Source organism: Callorhinus ursinus, unplaced genomic scaffold (genome assembly GCF_003265705.2).
Source record: "Callorhinus ursinus isolate GAN/ISIS: 27379988/994484 unplaced genomic scaffold, GSC_fseal_2.0 scaffold86, whole genome shotgun sequence".
Classification (NCBI taxonomy): Eukaryota; Metazoa; Chordata; class Mammalia; order Carnivora; family Otariidae; genus Callorhinus; species Callorhinus ursinus.
Window position 1 is genome coordinate 2,843,760 of NW_027397148.1, and position 18,924 is coordinate 2,862,683.

An 18,924-nucleotide genomic window follows, 5' to 3' on the forward strand; every position below is an offset into this window, starting at 1 on the left:
TTGTGGCTTTGTGGTATCGTAATTGGTGCCTTTTTAGTTCTTTCTTGGGGCAAGTCCAGTTTTTATTTTTCAAGCTGTAATGTCTGTGTGATGCTTCCAAGGGGTATTGCCTGCTCTGGCCATTGAAGAGGTTATTTCAGGACTGTTGTTCCAAGGAAAATGCATTATCACCTGATGGTTCTTTTGAGCTTTACTCAACTCTGCACTGACTTCTGATGGTTTTTGCAGGAGATGTGGGACCAGGGATGGTCTGAGTCACATGGAATCGCTTCAGTTGGCAATCCTGAGAGACTTGCGGAGGGAGGAGATGGATAGACTCCGCCAAAGCATCATGGAATTTACCAAGTGGCATAGCCTGAAAAGTACAATCATTCCAAGAGACACTTAATATTAACTATCCTGGATGAGGGAGGGCTTGCCAGGATGTGTCTGGGGCTGAGGTTACAAATCATAAGGCGCTATTACAGGTGTAAGATATTATGAAAAGAGTCTATTCCAACAGTTGCACTTAAAGATGTTTGAAGCTGTACACAACTGGAACTTGGGGGTGGTTCTGGAGCCCTGTGCCTCTTTCCTGTTGCTAACATGAATATAGTGCAATGTCTGCTTTGCATTTGATAAACTGTGATTTTAAAAACAAGAAGAGTAATGATGGTGACAATGGGGTTTCCTTTACTTTGCAAATAACTTCAATCCTTTCCATAAACCTAGTCAATAAACTTACTTATGACTTTTCTTGTAAAATAATATTTGAAGATAGGGTTACTATATCAAAGATTGACTTTTATATTTTGACTACATTGAGTGTAGAAACACAGAATATAGGGCACTCGGAGGAAACTGTTCGCTGCATCTCTGTGTCAAAGATTTCTTTACCCCTCTCCTTCTTAGGCTGCTCGTTCATGGTAACTTCTGAGTGTGTCTGGGGCCTTCAGGAGTGGAAGGAGGACCAGAGAAGGGATGGGCGTAACCTTCTAGAATCAGTGATGTAATAGAGGGCACACGAGGCTGCTGCAGGCTCAGACTGGCTGCGTATTGAACTGAACGTGGCATTGGGCAGCAAAGGAGGGAAGGAATGGGAGGGAGAAAAGAGGAGGAAATAGAGAAGCAGGAGGTAAGAAAGAGGAACATAGGATTCTCTCTGGATGAAAAGTAGAAGTGGTCCCCGCGGCCAGGGCTGCGGTGGCAAATGACCTGGTGCTTTGCTGATCTGTGTCTCCTGAGCTCTGTGTGTCTTGGCTCTCCTAGAAATCCAGCCTTCTGTGCCTTTGTTTTTCATGGCACCAGCAGAGTCACTTTTGCCTGCCCTGTCCCTGTTTCCGAAGATGCTTCAGAAGAGACAGAAAATGAGACGAGAAAAAGTGTGGTGGAGAATTAGGTGAATCTTTTCTAGCCAGGATTCTTCAAAGTTAGGAAGAACTCCTTTTTTGAATTTGCAGGTTTTTGTTAACTTAATACCCTGGCTTCATTGTCATGGTGGTGTTTCTCTTTTTTGGGGGGGGGAAATCAGATGAAAAATGGTTTGCTATTTTTCCTCCTGGCTGCAGAATAGCATAATACAGTGACAAAACTGTAAAAATATGATGTTAAATACCATAGCTCTGTAATTACCAAACCAAAATACTAGGTGCGTGCCAAGCTATGCAGTCACAAAACTGCTGCATATTTCTCGTAAACTTCATAAAACCTCTTCAAATAATTTTACATTTTTTAACTTTTTAAAGTTTTGCAAGTAAGAAGAAGCTTTTCTTTAATTATATATGAGACATATGAAAAACCCTACAGGCTAAAATCATTTAAAAATATGTATATATGAAAAGACATAAACTATTTGCAAATTAAAAGGCATTTCGCTTTCACAGTTTTCTAAGGTCTGAATATTTCTGGGACGTATTTTTCTCAGAAAATCTAATCGTATAAGCAATTTATTATTTGCACACAACTAAATTGAAAGCAAGCCTCCTAAAGTCAGCAAAGCTTTACAGAGCACCTTCCATGTGTTTGAGGAAAAAGCATCATTTTTAAAATAATATTTTATTGTTATGTTAATCACCATACATTACATCATTAGTTCTTGATGTAGTGTTCCATGATTCACTGTTTGCGTATAACACCCAGTGCTCCATGCAATATGTGCCCTCTTTAATACCCATCACCAGGCTAACCCATCCCCCCACCCCCTCCCCTCTAGAACCCTCAGTTTGTTTTTCAGAGTCCATCGTCTCTCATGGTTCGTCTCCCCCTCTGACTTACTCCCCTTCATTCTTCCCCTCCTGCTATCTTCTTCTTTTTTTATCTTACCATATATTGCATTATTTGTTTCAGAAGTACAGATCCGTGATTAATCAGTCTTGTACAATTCACAGTGCTCACCATAGCACATACCCTCCCCAATGTCTATCACCCAGCCACCCAATCCCTCCCACCCATGCCCATTCCAGCATCCCTCAGTTTGTTTCCTGAGATTAAGAATTCCTCATAGCAGTGAGGTCATATGATACATGTCTTTCTCTGATTGACTTATTTCACTCAGCATAACACCCTCCAGTTCCATCCACGTCATTGCAAATGGCAAGATCTCATTCCTTTTGATGGTTGCATAATATTCCATTGTGTATATATACCTCATCTTCTTTATCCATTCATCTGTCGATGGACATCTTGGCTCTTTCCACAGTTTGGCTATTGTGGACATTGCTGCTATAAACATTGGGGTGCACGTACCCCTTCGGATCCCTACATTTGTATTTTTGGGGTAAATACCCAGTAATGCAATCACTGGATCGTATGGTAGCTCTATTTTCAACTGTTTGAGGAACCTCCACACTGTTTTCCAGAGGGGTTGCACCAGCTTGCATTCCCACCAACAGTGTAGGAGGGTTCCCCTTTCTCCACATCCCCGCCAACATCTGTCGTTTCCTGACTTGTTAATATTAGCCATTCTGACTGGTGTGAGGTGGTATCTCATGGAGGTTTTGATTTGGATTTCCTTGATGCCGAGTGATGTTGAGCACTTTTTCATGTATCTGCTGGCCATTTGGATGTCTTCTTTGGAAAAATGTCTGTTCGTGTCTTCTGCCCATTTCTTGATTGGATTATTTGTTCCTTGGGTGTTGAGTTTGATAAGTTCTTTATAGATTTTGGATACTAGCCCTTTATCTGATATGTCATTTGCAAATATTTTCTCCCATTCTGTCGGTTGTCTTTTGGTTTTGTGGACTGTTTCTTTTGCTGTGCAAAAGTTTTTGTCTTGATGAAATCCCAATAGTTCATTTTTGCCCTTGCTTCCCTTGCCTTTGGCGATGTTTCTAGGAAGAAGTTGCTGTGGCTGAGGTCGAAGAGGTTGCTGCCTGTGTTCTCCTTTAGGATTTGGATGGACTCCTGTCTCCCGTTTAGGTCTTTCAACCATTTGGAGTCTATTTTTGTGTGAGGTGTAAGGAAATGGTCCAGTTTCATTCTTCTGCATGTGGCTGTCCAGTTTTCCCAACACCATTTGTTGAAGAGACTGTCTTTTTTCCATTGGACCTTCTTTCCTGCTTTGTCAAAGATGAGTTGACCATAGAGTTGAGGGTCCATTTCTGGGCTCTCGATTCTGTTCCATTGATCTATGTGTCTGTTTTTGTGCCAGTACCATACTGTCTTGATGATGACAGCTTTGTAATAGAGCTGGAAGTCCGGAATCGTGATGCCGCCATCTTTGCTTTTCTTTTTCAAGATTCCTCTGGCTATTCGGGGTCTCTTCTGGTTCCATACAAATTTTAGGATTCTGTGTTCCATTTCTTTGAAAAAGGTGGATGGTATTTTGATGGGGATTTCATTGAATGTGTAGATTGCTCTAGGTAGCACTGACATCTTCACAATGTTTGTTCTTCCAATCCAGGAGCATGGAACGTTTTTCCATTTCTTTGTGTCTTCTTCAATTTCTTTCATGAGTATTTTATAGTTTTCTGAGTACAGATCCTTTGCCTCTTTGGTTAAATTTCTTCCTAGGGATCTTATGGTTTTGGGTGCAATTGTAAATGGGATCGACTCCTTGATTTCTCTCTCTTCTGTCTTGTTGTTGGTGTATAGGAATGCCACTGATTTCTGTGCATTGATTTTATATCCTGCTACTTTACTGAATTTCTGTATGAGTTCTAGCAGTTTTGGGGTGGAGTCTTTTGGGTTTTCCACATACAGTATCATATCATCTTCAAAGAGTGAGAGTTTGACTTCCTCTTTGCCGATTTGGATGCCTTTGATTTCTTTTTGTTGTCTGATTGCTGTGGCTAGGCCTTCTAATACTATGTTGAATAGCAGTGGTGAGAGTGGACATCCCTGCGGCGTTCCTGACTTTAGGGGAAAAGCTCTCAGCTTTTCCCTATTGAGAATGATATTTGCTGTAGGTTTTTCATAGATGGCTTTTATGATATTGAGGTATGTACCCTCTATCCCTATACTCTGAAGAGTTTTGATCAAGAAAGGATGCTGTACTTTGTCAAATGCTTTTTCTGCATCTATTGAGAGGATCATATGATTCTTGTTCTTTCTTTTGTTAATGTATTGTATCACGTTGATTGATTTCCGGATGTTGAACCAGCCTTGCAGCCCAGGAATAAATCCCACTTGGTCATGGTGAATAATCCTTTTAATGTACTGTTGGATCCTATTGGCTAGTATTTTGGTGAGAATTTTTGCATCCATGTTCATCAAGGATATTGGTCTGTAATTCTCCTTTTTGATGGAGTCTTTGTCTGGTTTTGGGATCAAGGGAATGGTGGCCTCATAAAATGAGTTGGGAAGTTTCCCTTCCATTTCTATTTTTCGGAACAGTTTCAGGAGAATAGGTTTTAATTCTTCTTTAAATATCTGATAGAATCCCCTGGGAAGCCATCTGGCCCTGGGCTTTTGTTTGTTGGGAGATTTTTGATGACTGCTTCAATTTCCTTAGTGGTTATAGGTCTGTTCAGGTTTTCTCTTTCTTCCTGGTTCAATTTTGGTAGCTGATACATCTCTAGGAATGCACCCATTTCTTCCAGGTTACCTAATTGGCTGGAATAGAGTTGCTCATAATATGTTCTTATAATTGTTTGTATTTCTTTCATTCATGATTTTGTTGATTTGGGTCATTTCTCTTTTCTTTTTGATAAGTCTGGCCAGGGGTTTATCAATCTTGTTAATCCTTTCAAGAATCAGCTCCTAGTTTCGTTGATTTGTTCTACTGTTCTTTTGGTTTCTAGTTCATTGATTTCTGCTCTGATCTTTATGATTTCTCTTCTCCTGCTGGGTTTAGGCTTTATTTGCTGTTCTTTCTCCAGCTCCTTTAGGTGTAGGGTTAGGTTGTGTATTTGAGACCTTTCTTGTTTCTTGAGAAAGGCTTGTATTGCTATACTTTCCTCTCAGGACTGCCTTTGCTGTATCCCAGAGATTTTGAACAGTTGTGTTTTCATTTTCATTGGTTTCTATGAATTTTTTTAATTCTTCTTTAATTTCTTGGTTGACCCATTCATTCTTTAGTAGGATGCTCTTTAGCCTCCATGTATTTGAGTTCTTTCCGACTTTCCTCTTCTGATTGAGTTCTATTTTCAAAGCATTGTGGTCTGAAAATATGCAGGGAATGATCCCAATCTTTTGGTACCAGTTGAGACCTGATTTGTGACCTAGGATGTGATCTATTCTGGAGAATGTTCCATGGGCACTAGAGAAGAATGTGTATTCCGTTGCTTTGGGATGGAATGTTCTGAATATGTCTGTAAAGTCCATTTGGTCCAGTGTGTCATTTTAAGTCTTTATTTCCTTGTTGATCTTTTGCTTAGATGATCTGTCCATTTCAGTCAGGGGGGTGTTAAAGTCCCCCACTATTATTGTATTGTTGTCAATGTGTTTCTTTGCTTTTGGTATTAATCGCCTTATAAAATTGGCTGCTCCCACGTTAGGGGCATAGATATTTACAATTGTTAGATCTTCTTGTTGGATAGACCCTTTAAGTAGGATATAGTATCCTTCTTCATCTCTTACTACAGTCTTTGTTTTAAAATCTAATTTGTCTGATATAAGGATTGCCACCCCAGCTTTCTTTTGGTGTCCATTAGCATGGTAAATGGTTTTCCACTCCCTCACTTTCAATCTGGGGGTGTCTTTGGGTCTAAAATGAGTCTCTTGCAGACAGCATATGGATGGGTCTTGTTTTTTAATCCAATCTGATAGCCTGTGTCTTTTGATTGGGGCATTGAGCCCATTTACATTCAGGGTAACTATTGAAAGGTATGAATTTAGTGCCATTGTATTGCCTGTAACGTGACTGTTACTGTGTATTGTCTGTGCTCCTTTCTGATCTATGCTGCTTTTAGGCTCTCTTTTTGCTTAGAGGACCTCTTTCAATATTTCTTGTAGGGCTGGTTTCGTGTTTGCAAATTCCTTTAGTTTTTGTTTGTCCTGGAAGCTTTTTATCTCTCCTTCTATTTTCAATGACAGCCTAGCTGGATATAGTATTCTTGGCTGCATATTTTTCTCGTTTAGTGCTCTGAAGATATCATGCCAGTCCTTTCTGGCCTGCCAGGTCTCTGTGGATAGGTCTGTTGCCAATCGAATGTTTCTACCATTGTAGGTTACATATGTCTTCTCCCGAGCTGCTTTCAGGATTTTCTCTTTGTCTCTGAGACTCGTAAGTTTTACTATTAGATGTCAGGGTGTTGACCTATTTTTATTGATTTTGAGAGGGGTTCTCTGTGCCTCCTGGATTTTGATGCCTGTTTCCTTTCTCACATTAGGGAAGTTCTCTGCTATAATTTGCTCCAATATACCTTTTGCCCCTCTCTCTCTCTCTTCTTCTTCTGGGATCCCAATTATTCTAATGTTGTTTTGTCTTATCGTATCGCTTATCTCTCGAATTCTGCCCTCGTGATCCTGTAGTTGTTTCTCTCTCTTTTTCTCAGCCTCTTTATTTCCTATCATTTGGTCTTCTATATCGCTGATTCTCTCTTCTGCCTCATTTATCCTAGCAATGAGTGTCCCCATTGTTTATTGCAGCTCATCAATAGCCTTTTTGATTTCGACTTGGTTAGATTTTAGTTCTTTTATTTCTCCAGAAAGCGTTTCTCTAATAACTTCCACACCTTTTTCAAGCCCAGCTAGTATCTTTAAAGTCATGATTCTGAACTCTAGGTCCGACATCGTACTAATGTCCGTATTGAGTAGGTCCCTGGCAGACGGTACTACCTCTTGTTCTTTTTGCTGAGGTGATTGTTTTCATCTTGTCATTTTGTCCAGAGGAGAAGAGATGAATGAGAGAACAAAATGCTAACAGGTTAACAACGTCCCCAGCAAATATACTCTATACAAATCAGAAAAGACCTGAAACCAGGGGACAAGAAAGGGAAAGAAGGAAGAGAAAAAAAAAAGGAAAAGAAAAAGAAAGAAAGAAACAAAAACAGAACGAAACAAAACAAAAAAGCAGAGTATGATCAAATATGATCAGGCTAGTGCATAGACCAGTGCCACACACTAGCTTTTGGGCATATTTTGGTCTGTTAGAAGAAAGTGCCTCCTAATATTTAAAAAGGAATAAAGACTTATATATGTCCAAAATAAGGGGTGATACAATGAAGGGATGGCAGATGACTGTAAAGATTAAATTATAAAAGATTTTATAGAAGGAATTGATAAGATGTTGTTTTTAAAAAGAAAGAAGAAGATTTAAAAAGAAAAAGAAATAAGAAAAAAAAAAGGGAGAGAATGTGATCAGGCAGGAGACTAGAACAAAGCCATACACTAGTGATTTAGGGTATATTTTGATCTGTTGGAAGAAATTGTATCTCAAAATTTTAAAGAGAGAACAACTTATATATACATGCCAAAAATAAGGGTAACTACTATAAAGGGATAAAAATATGACTCTAAAAATGAAAAATAAAAAATGTTTTTTTTAAAAAAGGGATTGATAAGATGTTGTTTGAAAAAGGGAAAAAGAAAAATTAAAAAAAACAGTTAAAAAATTAACTTTGAAAAACTAATGAATTATGGTAAAAAAGCCATGAATTCTGTGTGCACTATTCCCCTAGTGCTGGATTGGTAAACTTGGTCTTGGCTTGCTGGCTGTTCGTGCTGATCTTCTGGGGGAGGGGCCTGTTGCCGTGGTTCCCAAATGTCTTTGCCGGAGGCTGAATTGCCCCACCCTTGTGTGTCCGGGCTAAGCAAGCTGCTCGGGTTTGCTGTCAGGAGCTTTTGTTCCCTGCAAGCTCTCGGTACAGCTTTGGAGGACCAGGGTGAAAATGGTGGCCTCCCAATCTCCGCCTGGAGGAGCTGAGAACTCGGGGCCCCGCTCCTCAGTGTGCCCCCAGAGAAAAGCAGTCACTCCCATCTCTCCGGTCTCTGGCCGCACTCCGTGCTCACCCAGCCTGTGACCGAGCATTTCTGTCTCTGGCACCCGACCCCGTGTGGAGTCTCCAAACCCAGCAGATCCCTGTGGCATGCTCCCGCGCCGCTCCTCCCGGGGAGAGGAAGGGGAGTCTCCCCGGCTCTGCCGCTTGTTGGGTCCTTGCTGGAGGAGCAGTAGCCCCCCTGGGCCGCGGATCACAGTTTATGGCCACCCCGACCTGAGAGCCCGCGCCTCGGCTCCGTCTCTGCAGCCGGCTTCCCTGCTCCGATACCTGGGAACTCTGCCGCACTCAAGCACCCCCGGTCTTTCTGTGACCCCGAGGGTCCTGAGACCATACTGTCCCGCGAGGGTTCCACCCCCCGCTAAGCCACTGGAGCGACGTCCCTCAGCGGAGCCGGCTTCTAAAAGTTCCGATTTTTTGCTCCGTGGCTCTGTCACTTGACAGAAGTGGCCTACGGAGGCCCCCCTCCCCCGCCGTCTATCCTCCCGAATATCGCCTCGGATTCACTTCTCTGCACGTCCTACCTTCCAGAAAGTGGTCACTTTTCTGTTCAGAGTGTTGTTACTCTTCTTATCTTCGATCTCCTGTTGAGTTCGTAGGTGTTCAGAATGGTTTGATCCCTATTCAGCTGAATTCCTGAGACCAGACGAAATCCAGGTCTCCTACTCCTCCGCCATCTTGCTCGGCCCCCCAAAGCATCATTTTTTATATTGTTCTAGAATTATTTTATACTTAAAGGGGATACTTATGTTTCATTGACTTCAAAATTTTTACACCCACGGAAAAAGTTAAAACGTAATCCAATAAATGCTTATACATCCATTACATAGATCTAAAAATTTTTTTTTTAAGATTTCATTTATTTATTTGAGAGAGTGAGCAAGAGAGAGGGAGAGAGAGCAGGAATAGGGGGACGGAGAAGGAGAAGCAGACTCTCCCATTAAGCAGGGAAGCCCGACACAGGCCTTGGGACTGGATCCTGGGACCCCGAGATCATAACCTGAGCTGAAGGGAGATGCTTAACGACTGAGCCACCCAGGCGTCCCAAGATCTAAAATTTTCTAACATTCATATTTGATATTTGTCCGCTTTCTCTCTCTCTCTATGTGTGTGTGTTCATATGATCCAAGAATTCAAATGATAGAAAACATAAGCTATACATATATATACACACACATACTTGTTGCTATATTAACCATTTGATCTATTGATGAAGGTATAAGAAACAAATTGAAGAGATACCATATTTTAGAATATATATTATACAGAAGGTGTTGCGGGACCCCCCTCCCCAAAGATGTCCTTTATTGGCTGGTAGACCCAATGTCCAGTTATTCCCTCACTACTGCCCCCTTCTCCAGAAAATTGCTTTTTGACCTTTCCTGACATGAGTCACCTCGAGGCCCTTTGCTTCAGCTGGGGATAAGTCAGGAATGCAACTGATGTCCCATAGCAGCTTGTCCCCAGCTGTAGGTTGACTTTTGCATCTATTGAGATAATCACGTGTATTTTTTAGATTTATTCTAATGTGGTGAATTATATTAATAGTTTATCAAATTGGAAACCTTGCTGCAATCCTGCAATAAACACTATGTTTTTATGAAGCATTATTCTCTTTACATATTGTTGAATTTGATTTAATATTTTCATAAGAATTCTTAGTCTATGTTCCTTGGGGATATTGATCTGGAATTTTCTTACCTTGTAATATCTTTGATTTTGGTGTCAGAACAACGTTGGCCTCATAAAATGGGGAAGTGTTTCTTCCTCTGCTATTTTTAGAAAGTGAATATATACAACTGATAGTATTTTTTCCTTAAATGTTTTATAGAATTTACCAATAATATCTGGAACGAAGGTTTCCTTGATTTGGAGATTTTAATTTAAAAAATATGTTTTTACTAGATGTGCAGCAAGTCAAATTCTTTATTTCTTCCTGGAGCAGTCTGGACTCTGCCCTACCCCTGGCAACCACTGGCCTTTTTATAGTCTCCATAGTTCTGTCCTTTCCAGAATGTCATATAGTTGGAATTATACAGTACGTAGCCTTTTCAGATTGGCTCTTTTCACCTAGTAATATACATGTAAGTTTTCTCCATGTATTTTCATGGCCTGATGGCTCATTTCTTTTAGCCCTGAATAATATTCCATTGTCTGGATGTGCCCCAGTATATTTACCCACTCACCTACTAAAGGACACCTTGGTTGCTTCTAGGTTTTGGCTATTGTGAATAAGCCACTACCAACATCCATATGGAGGTGTTTGTGTGGACATAATTTGCTGACTCTTGGATCAATACCAAAGAATGTGATTGCTGGATCATATGGTAAGAATATATTTAGTTTTGTAAGAAATGACCAAACCGTCTCCAAAGTGGCCATATCATTTTGTATTCCCATCAGCAATGAATGAGAGTTCCTGATGTTCCATATCCTTGTCAGCATTTGCTGTTGTTGGTGTTCTGCATTTTGTTCATTTGAATAGGTGTGTAGTGGTTTCTCATGGTTCTAATTTGGATTTCCCTGGTGACTTTGATGTGGAGTATCTCTTCATGTGCTTTCTTTGATGAGGTTGGCCTTTGGCCCATTTTTTTAAATCAAGTTGTTTATTTTCTTATTATTGAGTTTTAGAAGTTCTCTGTATATTTTTGGATACAGTCCTTTATCAGATGTGTCTTTTGCAAATATTTTCTCCCAGAAATATATACAGATAGCAAATAAGTTATACTTCTTTTTTTTACATTTTTAAATGGTTGCCTTAGAGTTTGCAATATGCATTTACAATTAATGCAAGTCCACTTTCAAATACCACTATACCACTTCACAGTGTGGGTCAGTGCCTCATAATAACCCTATGCCATGTGATCTCAGACACTTATGTATCAGAGCAATTTAGAATAAGTGGCCCTTCATCAAAGGAACTTTGTTTAAATTTCACTAGCATTTTTAAAATTCACAGATACTACCTCTCAAAACAAGAATCTAAATACTGAAGAAAAAAAAGAATCTAAATACTATTCATACTTATATATGGGAAAGCCTTCATGAAAGCAAACAGGATTCGTGATTATAGCATGGGCAAATTCTCCCATTTGCTGTTTCTTCCTGTGGCAGACATTCGCTTAATTTGAGCCTAGTTTGAGTTCCTAGATTATAAATGTCTTGTGGGGAGGAATAGTTTTCTTTTGGGTCTCCACGGATGTAATTTCTTCTCTGTAGATAATAAAGATAAATTCATCTCCCTTAATCTTTTTCCACTTGCAAATCATCATTTTCCTTTGCATCTGTGCTTATGGGGTCTTCTCATAAGGTCGCACATTTTATGGTGAGTGGTAGAGACGGCCCCCTTCCACAGAGTGCTCAGCCATGCAGAAGCTTGTCCCTCACATGCTTTAGTGATTAGCAGGCTGTGTGGTGCTGGAAGGGCCGCCGCTGCACCTGCCTAGCCAGGGCCCTGTGGGCTTGCTGCTTCTGCTTCTCCACTCCCTGCAGTCAGGTCAGCAGGGGCAGCCCCAAGGGAAAGCGAGCGTTCACTTTCTCATCTCTCACCAGGATGGTAAGGGATAACTGAAAAGCAAGCAAAACAGAATGTCAGAGCTTCAAGAGAAATACTCAGTGGAGAGTCTGAAAGTTTTCATTCTTCCAAATCAGTTGTTTGGTGCAAATAGAGCTATTAGAATCACAGGATTTTGAAGTGCTCTATACCTCCTACCTCTTCATCCAAGCTACAAACAAAAGTGGCTTATATTTGTTAAGTGCTTACCATGTGCCAGGGACTTATCTGAGCACTTTACATGAAGTAGTCCATCTAAATATGACAATAACACAGAAACATGGGTGTTATCAATATCCTCACTCTACTGATAGGGAAACTGAGGCCTAGAGAGATTGAAGGCCCCAGAGCTAGTGAGGGGTAGGTCAGGATTTGAATCCTGAGTCCATGCTCTCAGCCACTGCACCAGACTGTCTCCTCAAATGGTATGTTTTCTGTGCCAGGCTCTCTTCTGGGAATTGGATCTGAGCACTGAACAAAATATGTTTGCAGCCCTCATGGGCTTTCAGTCTAGTGTGACAACAGATGCAAAAAGACACAAATGCGCACACAGACACATGTAAAGCTTAGGATGGTGATAACTGCTATGAAGAAAAGGAACAGCCCACTGAGAAGTAGAATAATGAAAATTTGGGAAGAGGGAATGGAAGCTACAGACTGGGGGGGATAGGGAAGGATTCTCTCAGGAGGGGGTCCGAAGCCACGACTAAAGAATGAGAATAACACCTTCACAAGAAGACAAGGAAGATGAGTTTCTGGGGAGAGAAACCAGATGTGTGAGCCTTAAAAAGAAAAAGAACTTGGTGTTTTCATATGGAGTGAAATCAAAACCACTTGCTTAGCTGCATATCCAAGGCGTTCAGCCAATATCAATGCCCACTTCTAATCCTTTTTAATATAGAAAGTATATTAGAAATAAAACGTGTTGTCCTTGGCCAGGATTCATGACTACTCTGTAAGGGGGAGTTGTCAAACCACATTTGGGCCACCTTGTGGGACAGGATTGGCTGCAACATGTACAACCAGGATGGCCCAGCCCCTGGCATCTGTCTGAATCTTGCAGAGCAAAGCAGACCTAATTGGCGACTGTCCACTTGGGCAAGGAAAGACCTGACATGAATCTCAGTAACATACCAAGCCAATGAAGAGAGAACACTGGCTTTGTGACCCAACACTCTTTTTGTGTGGGGGCCTCATAGGCTGTGCCATGGCTCCTGAAAAGGTCCTACTCTGGACTGGACATGGGGCAGGAACTCCATTTTTTATTACTGTGTGCCCAGAGCCAAGGACAGTGTCTGAAATAGAGCAAATGCAAAAACAGCAAACAACAACAAACAACAAAAAGAACAACAACAACAACAACAACACCCCCCCACAAAGCTCCCAAAAGCGTTGCCTAAGTTGATGAATGGGATTTATTTATTTATTTATTTTTTAAAAGATTTTATTTATTTATTTGACAGAGAGAGACACAGCGAGAGAAGGAACACAAGCAGGGGGAGTGGGAGAGGGAGAAGAAGGCTTCCTGCGGAGCAGGGAGCCTGATGCTGGGCTCGATCCCAGAACCCTGGGATCATGACCTGAGCTGAAGGGATGGATGGGATTTAGAGCAGTGAAGAGAAAGGGAGGAATTGTTCGGCCACTGTGCTTTGAGAATAGAGGGCATTTCATAGCTTTTACTGAACACCTTGTTGCACATGACTGGCTACTTTATTATTTTGACTAGTTGGTTTCTTGGTCGCCTGTATATGGGTTTATTGGAAGAGAAGGGAAAATGTTGGGCGAGGAAAGAATGACTCCCCCAAAGTGTCTGTTTTGGGAAAGACCACAAGTGTTTTCGGCTGCCTAGTCATTGAGCAGCGCTAAAGCCAACCCAGGAGTTCTCCTCAGCACCTGCCCTTCACCACCTCACCAGGCACGCTGAGCACCCACTACTCGTGGTCACAGCTGCCCCTTTGCAGCGCATTGCCCTTGCTTGAACTGTAGGTTATGACCCCACCACGTGCCTTGGGCACCTCATGGCCAGTGACTGACTGACGAAGAGGTACAACAGCAGTCCCTTTCGTAAAGCGTGGCCATTTCTGCAATGTAATTTGCCTTTCTGAGTGCTTCTTGTGACCAGGCTGACCCCAGTCTGTGTTAGAGTCCCCATCCTTATTTGGCTCTCTTCCCCTGCCCAGCTGCTCTCCCACCCTTCTTCTCCTGACCACCCCCCCCCCCCCCCCCCCAAGCCACCACTTGCACCAAAACCCCCACTCAGGCTGGGCTTCTAGAGATCCTGACCTAAGGCAGCCAGAGTTCATCTTCCTTCTTGACAAGTGCTTTGCTCTCTGCCTGGAACGATTCCCCCCAGTTAGATATCTGTTTTCCAGACTCAGTGCACTTAGGGACTTCATGTTTACCTCCTTATCCTCGTGCCAAAAACAATCGTCAGGGGAAATGTTCCCTCTAGGAACTTCCTTGCTAATGGGACCAAATATTGGCAGTGTATTGATCAGTGTCCTTTTCTATTGCACACTGTTTATTTGGTCACTAGAAAATATTTCCTTTCTATTCTTTTTTAAGGACAGTAGTACTCCAAGTCATTGACATGTGCTGAGGGAGAAAGCTCACATTTACATATACTAAATACCATAGGAGGTTTGAATCTCACTGGCTTCCTATTTCACTTCTGGGAGCATAAGTCCATAAACCCCTTCTTTTATTAAGAAATCAAGAAAGAAGACTTTTATTACAATACCTTATTTTCTACAAGATGTGTATTATTTTAAAGATCGCAAGAATCTGCCGATGGATCTTCCCTGTACATGCTTTATGTAATAGTTTATCTGTGCACAGAAGGTGCATTGACTTGCAGAGAGGATATTTCAATCTTTGGCTCTTAGTAAAGTGGTAAGCTAGAAACTTTTGTTTGGCTTTATTCCTACCTAACTCCCAGGACTGATTTGCAAATTAATGAGATAACGTCTGAGAAGCACTCTGAGCTCTTAAGAGAAAGGAACCAGATAAACGCAAGGTATCCTCATTATAGTCACTACATTCTGCTTGACTTTCATGCTTCTGGGAAAACGATTAAGCTGCTTCTTCCTTTCCATCAGTCCTGTACCCAAGTGGCCAGACCTTTGGTTTCTGTACAGGTTGTGAGTTTGCTGCTCTCTCTGGCCACACTTCACCTTCATTGTTTTAACAGAAACAATAGTACAAAATTTTAAGTCACCCATTATAGGTCATATAGCTTCTAAGTGCACACACTGGGATTTGAGTGTTGATCTGTTTAACCTCAAATCCCTTCCTCACATACTCTTGTTTTTCTAAGGATAAGAAATAGTTTCCCTAACCTCCCTCATTCCATGATGAGGAGAAACGGGGAGAAAGTGAATGAGGTTGAATCACACTATGTAGCAATTGCAGCTGAGGTGGGTATATTCCTCTTGTGGTAAGGGCTCTGGGGCGGGGGGTGGGAGGCAGAGTGCTTTTAACTCACGATGCGGATTCTGTCATTCTCACTGAACTCTTGAGTCCCCTTCAAGCCCTGTGTTCAAGAACCACGGTATCTGCATATTTTCGTGGATCTCCAAGGTCAATGCCAGGACATGGATGCTGAGGGTGGAGGCACATCCCAGGTAGTCCCCAAAATGTGTTTGGTGCCTGCCCATGGCGTACATTGTGCCCATTGTCCCGGAGCCACCACAGAGCTGTGGAAAGGACTCTGGTCCAATCTGCCCATCTGGCTGCTGGTCCTAACTCTGCCCCTTGCTCACCAAGAGACCTTGAACTAGTCAAACCTCCATGCAACATGGGTGCCACATGAGTTGGGAAAGAGGTGAAAAGTACATTTTATTTTATTTATTTTGAAAGGTACGTTTTAGGGGCAAGAAATGAAGATTAAGTCACAGACTCTTAACCTGAGGTGCTTCTTCTCAAAACACACCTGGACACACTAACCAGTGCATATTTCACTCCCCTGTCACTGTCTTCTTCCAGCCTGGAAAGCAGGCTGGGCACTAGAGGTCGAGACACTGTCTTACACACATGAGAGTCACCATGAAGAGGAAAATCAGTGGCCACAACGACAAGACGAAAGTAGCAAAGCAGCCTCAGATGCTGGAGATGTTACAGCACAGCTGCACGAGCCCAGGACCACCCATCTTGGGACTCTGGGCATGTGAGAAAAATTTATTCTTGTTTGTTTAAGCCACAACTGTAGGGTTTCCATCAAAGCAATTTTCATTCCATCAGATCTAATAGGAATTGAACAAAACATTCAGCACTATCAAGAGATGTTTGAATTATGTCTTATAAATGATGATTCTTGTCCTAAAGTTGTTGTGTTCCCTGATTTATTAGGTAATGATAGTGAGATGTGTATATATATGCTAAATATTAATACCACATATATAAAATATAAATATAATATATACATATATAAGTATAAATATTATAGAAAATATATACATATGCATATAAGTATCATACATATTAACATACTATAAATATAAATATATATAACAATATACATTTAGCTATTATCAGATATAGATAATGCATACAATACCTATATATGTAATTTATAACTTAAAAACATATAATTACTCATAGATGGGGCATATGCACAAAACCCTTTTCTGATAAGTGTGTGTGTATGTGATCCAGAAAGCATGGAGACCATCCCTCCATAAAGTCTCCAAACTCAATGGTAGTAGTCATACAAAGCTTTATAGTATCTGGTACATTTGATCTTCGTAAGAGCCCTAAGAAATAAGGATTACTAATATGATTGCTTAGGTTTTCTGGCTGCCGAAGCTGTAGTTCAGAGAGGCTGTGTGGCTTGTGTTCTATTCCTTGGTAAGGAGGCCATGAAGACAGCAACACACCCACTTCCTGGATTTCTGGCTCATGTTCTGTTCCTCAGTTGTACTATTTTTCCCATTCTGAATCAGAACTTCTTCCTGAAGTCACTAATGCTGACATGTTTTAGAAACTATCTTAAGAAACATATGGCTCACTCCATGGGGTAAAGAAATGCCCCATAGGCCCCTCTCTTTGCATCTAAGTTTCTACCATGCTGTCAGATCTGATATGATTTGCTCTTCCAGTGCATGAAATGAATGGAGTCAGGACTCATGGGGAGAAATATGCTTGATACACATATTTCTAGGAGAATTCTTCTCAAAGCTGATGGCTTAAAAAATATAGCATTAACTAAAAATTGTGTTAATCATGGTAATGATATTACATACTGGTTTACATTTCATAGTTTATATGTTATTAAATATTTTCAAGTGTGTTTCCTCATTTTGTTTTTCCAGCAACCTCATGTGTTTAGTTGGGCTTGCTTATGCCAAATCATAAATCAATGTCAGCATATAATTACTGAGAAAATTAAATGGTATATGAATTTAATCACAATAAAATATTGTGATTGCCCAATAAATACCATAAAATGTCATGGCAATCCAAGATAAAAGGGGAAAATACTGCAATCTACCGCTGACTGAATCAAACTATATTAATTTGTTCTGTTATTTAGCATACTTCCTTTCACATAATGAAATCATAGCTTAGCCAGAATTTTGTGGTTTTTTAACATATCAGAAACGTCTTGCTACTGATTTTTTCATAATTAAAATATTTAAATACTCTTCTATGAATAACCTATAAGTGAGATCTATTAATCTGTTTCCTTATTGCTAGATAATCGGGTATTATCTCCAGCTTTTTCACTATCATCAAACAATGTTTGGTCTTGCCTATTTTGTTTAGTTCTCAGGATAAGTTTATAGAATTCATGTGGGATACATTTTCCCACATTCCTTTATGAAAGGAGTCTTCAAATTTACATTGGATTAAACAAGAAACACATGTTTGCCTTTCATCATAATTTTGCCAACATCATTTACTACACTTTGAGGTTAATCATGTATTTCATGGGTGAAAAACTGTACTGCACTTTGGTTTTAATTTTTCTAATCATAGTTTTAGCAAGGCTGAGTATCTTCCTGTGTATTATTTTTCTCCTAAGTAAATTTCATGAATTATTTAAACAATATGGCTAGCAATCATAACTCATTGTCATATATATTGTGAATATCCCCCTCAGTCTGTTGTTTTCTTTTCATATTTTCATGATGCTAATACTTTTTATATGCTTTTTTATTGAATGGTTAAAGTCGAACAATATTAAAAACCTTTAGTGTAGGCTTGTGCAAGCCTAGCTTCATGAAGGTGTGTACGATGAGGGATAATGGGGAGCCTCAGGGGTTCTTGGAGTGAAAAATAAAAAGAGAAGTAATTTCCTGGGGTCCAGGCATGCTAGCAGGGAACCTTGAAACATATGTTTTTATCTTGGCAGCTTGTGTAGACCAGAACCTGGAACTACATATTTGGATCCTAAGAGGGACAGCAGGTGTACTGTGATAGGTTTTGATCATATGAGTGGCTGGGAGTCTTCTGGGAATGGAGCTAGTGTCCAGGTGAAGCAACATGAGTGGACACTCAGCTGGAGAGGAGGAGCTGAGTGAATGGCCAGGAGAAGGACGCCTAGGACTTGCCCAGGACTGGATTCACTCACGTGCCACCTGACAAGTCACACAACCTCTCCCCCGCCCAAGAAGGGCTTAGGGCTTGGTTGAATGCTCTGTTCTCCCTATCTTGCAATTTTTAATAATTTTATCTTTGAAATTATGTTTTGCAAGTGACATCCATGGCACAATGGAGCATGGCGTGAGCAGAGATCCATGCAATAATACCGTACCTTGCTGCTCTGTTCACATTTGACCTGCCTAATGCCCGTGAGCACAGAATTCCAGTGGACCCGCGATGCAGGGGAGTACACAGCAGGTGTCTTACCTATGACTGAGGAAGCTGGGGGAGCACTGACAGCCCCCAGAATCCACACCTTCTGTTTGAACAAGAGGGCAGAAAGAAGGCAATGGCACTGTAAAAACCACTAGTGACCAAGGAACTCTATTCTTACTTATGGACTTCCCTGGGTTAGCCAACCACGAATGCTCT

At 41.0% G+C, this 18,924-nt stretch overlaps 1 long non-coding RNA gene across 1 annotated transcript; it reads left to right on the forward strand.

The window, feature by feature from the left end:
* The first annotated feature begins 996 nt into the window (after positions 1–996).
* Positions 997–16,166, forward strand: LOC141371677 (uncharacterized). The gene is made up of 3 exons (XR_012376798.1): positions 997–1,114; positions 10,573–10,684; positions 15,895–16,166. It is a non-coding gene; the product is annotated as an uncharacterized lncRNA (long non-coding RNA).
* Positions 16,167–18,924: the final 2,758 nt, after the last annotated feature.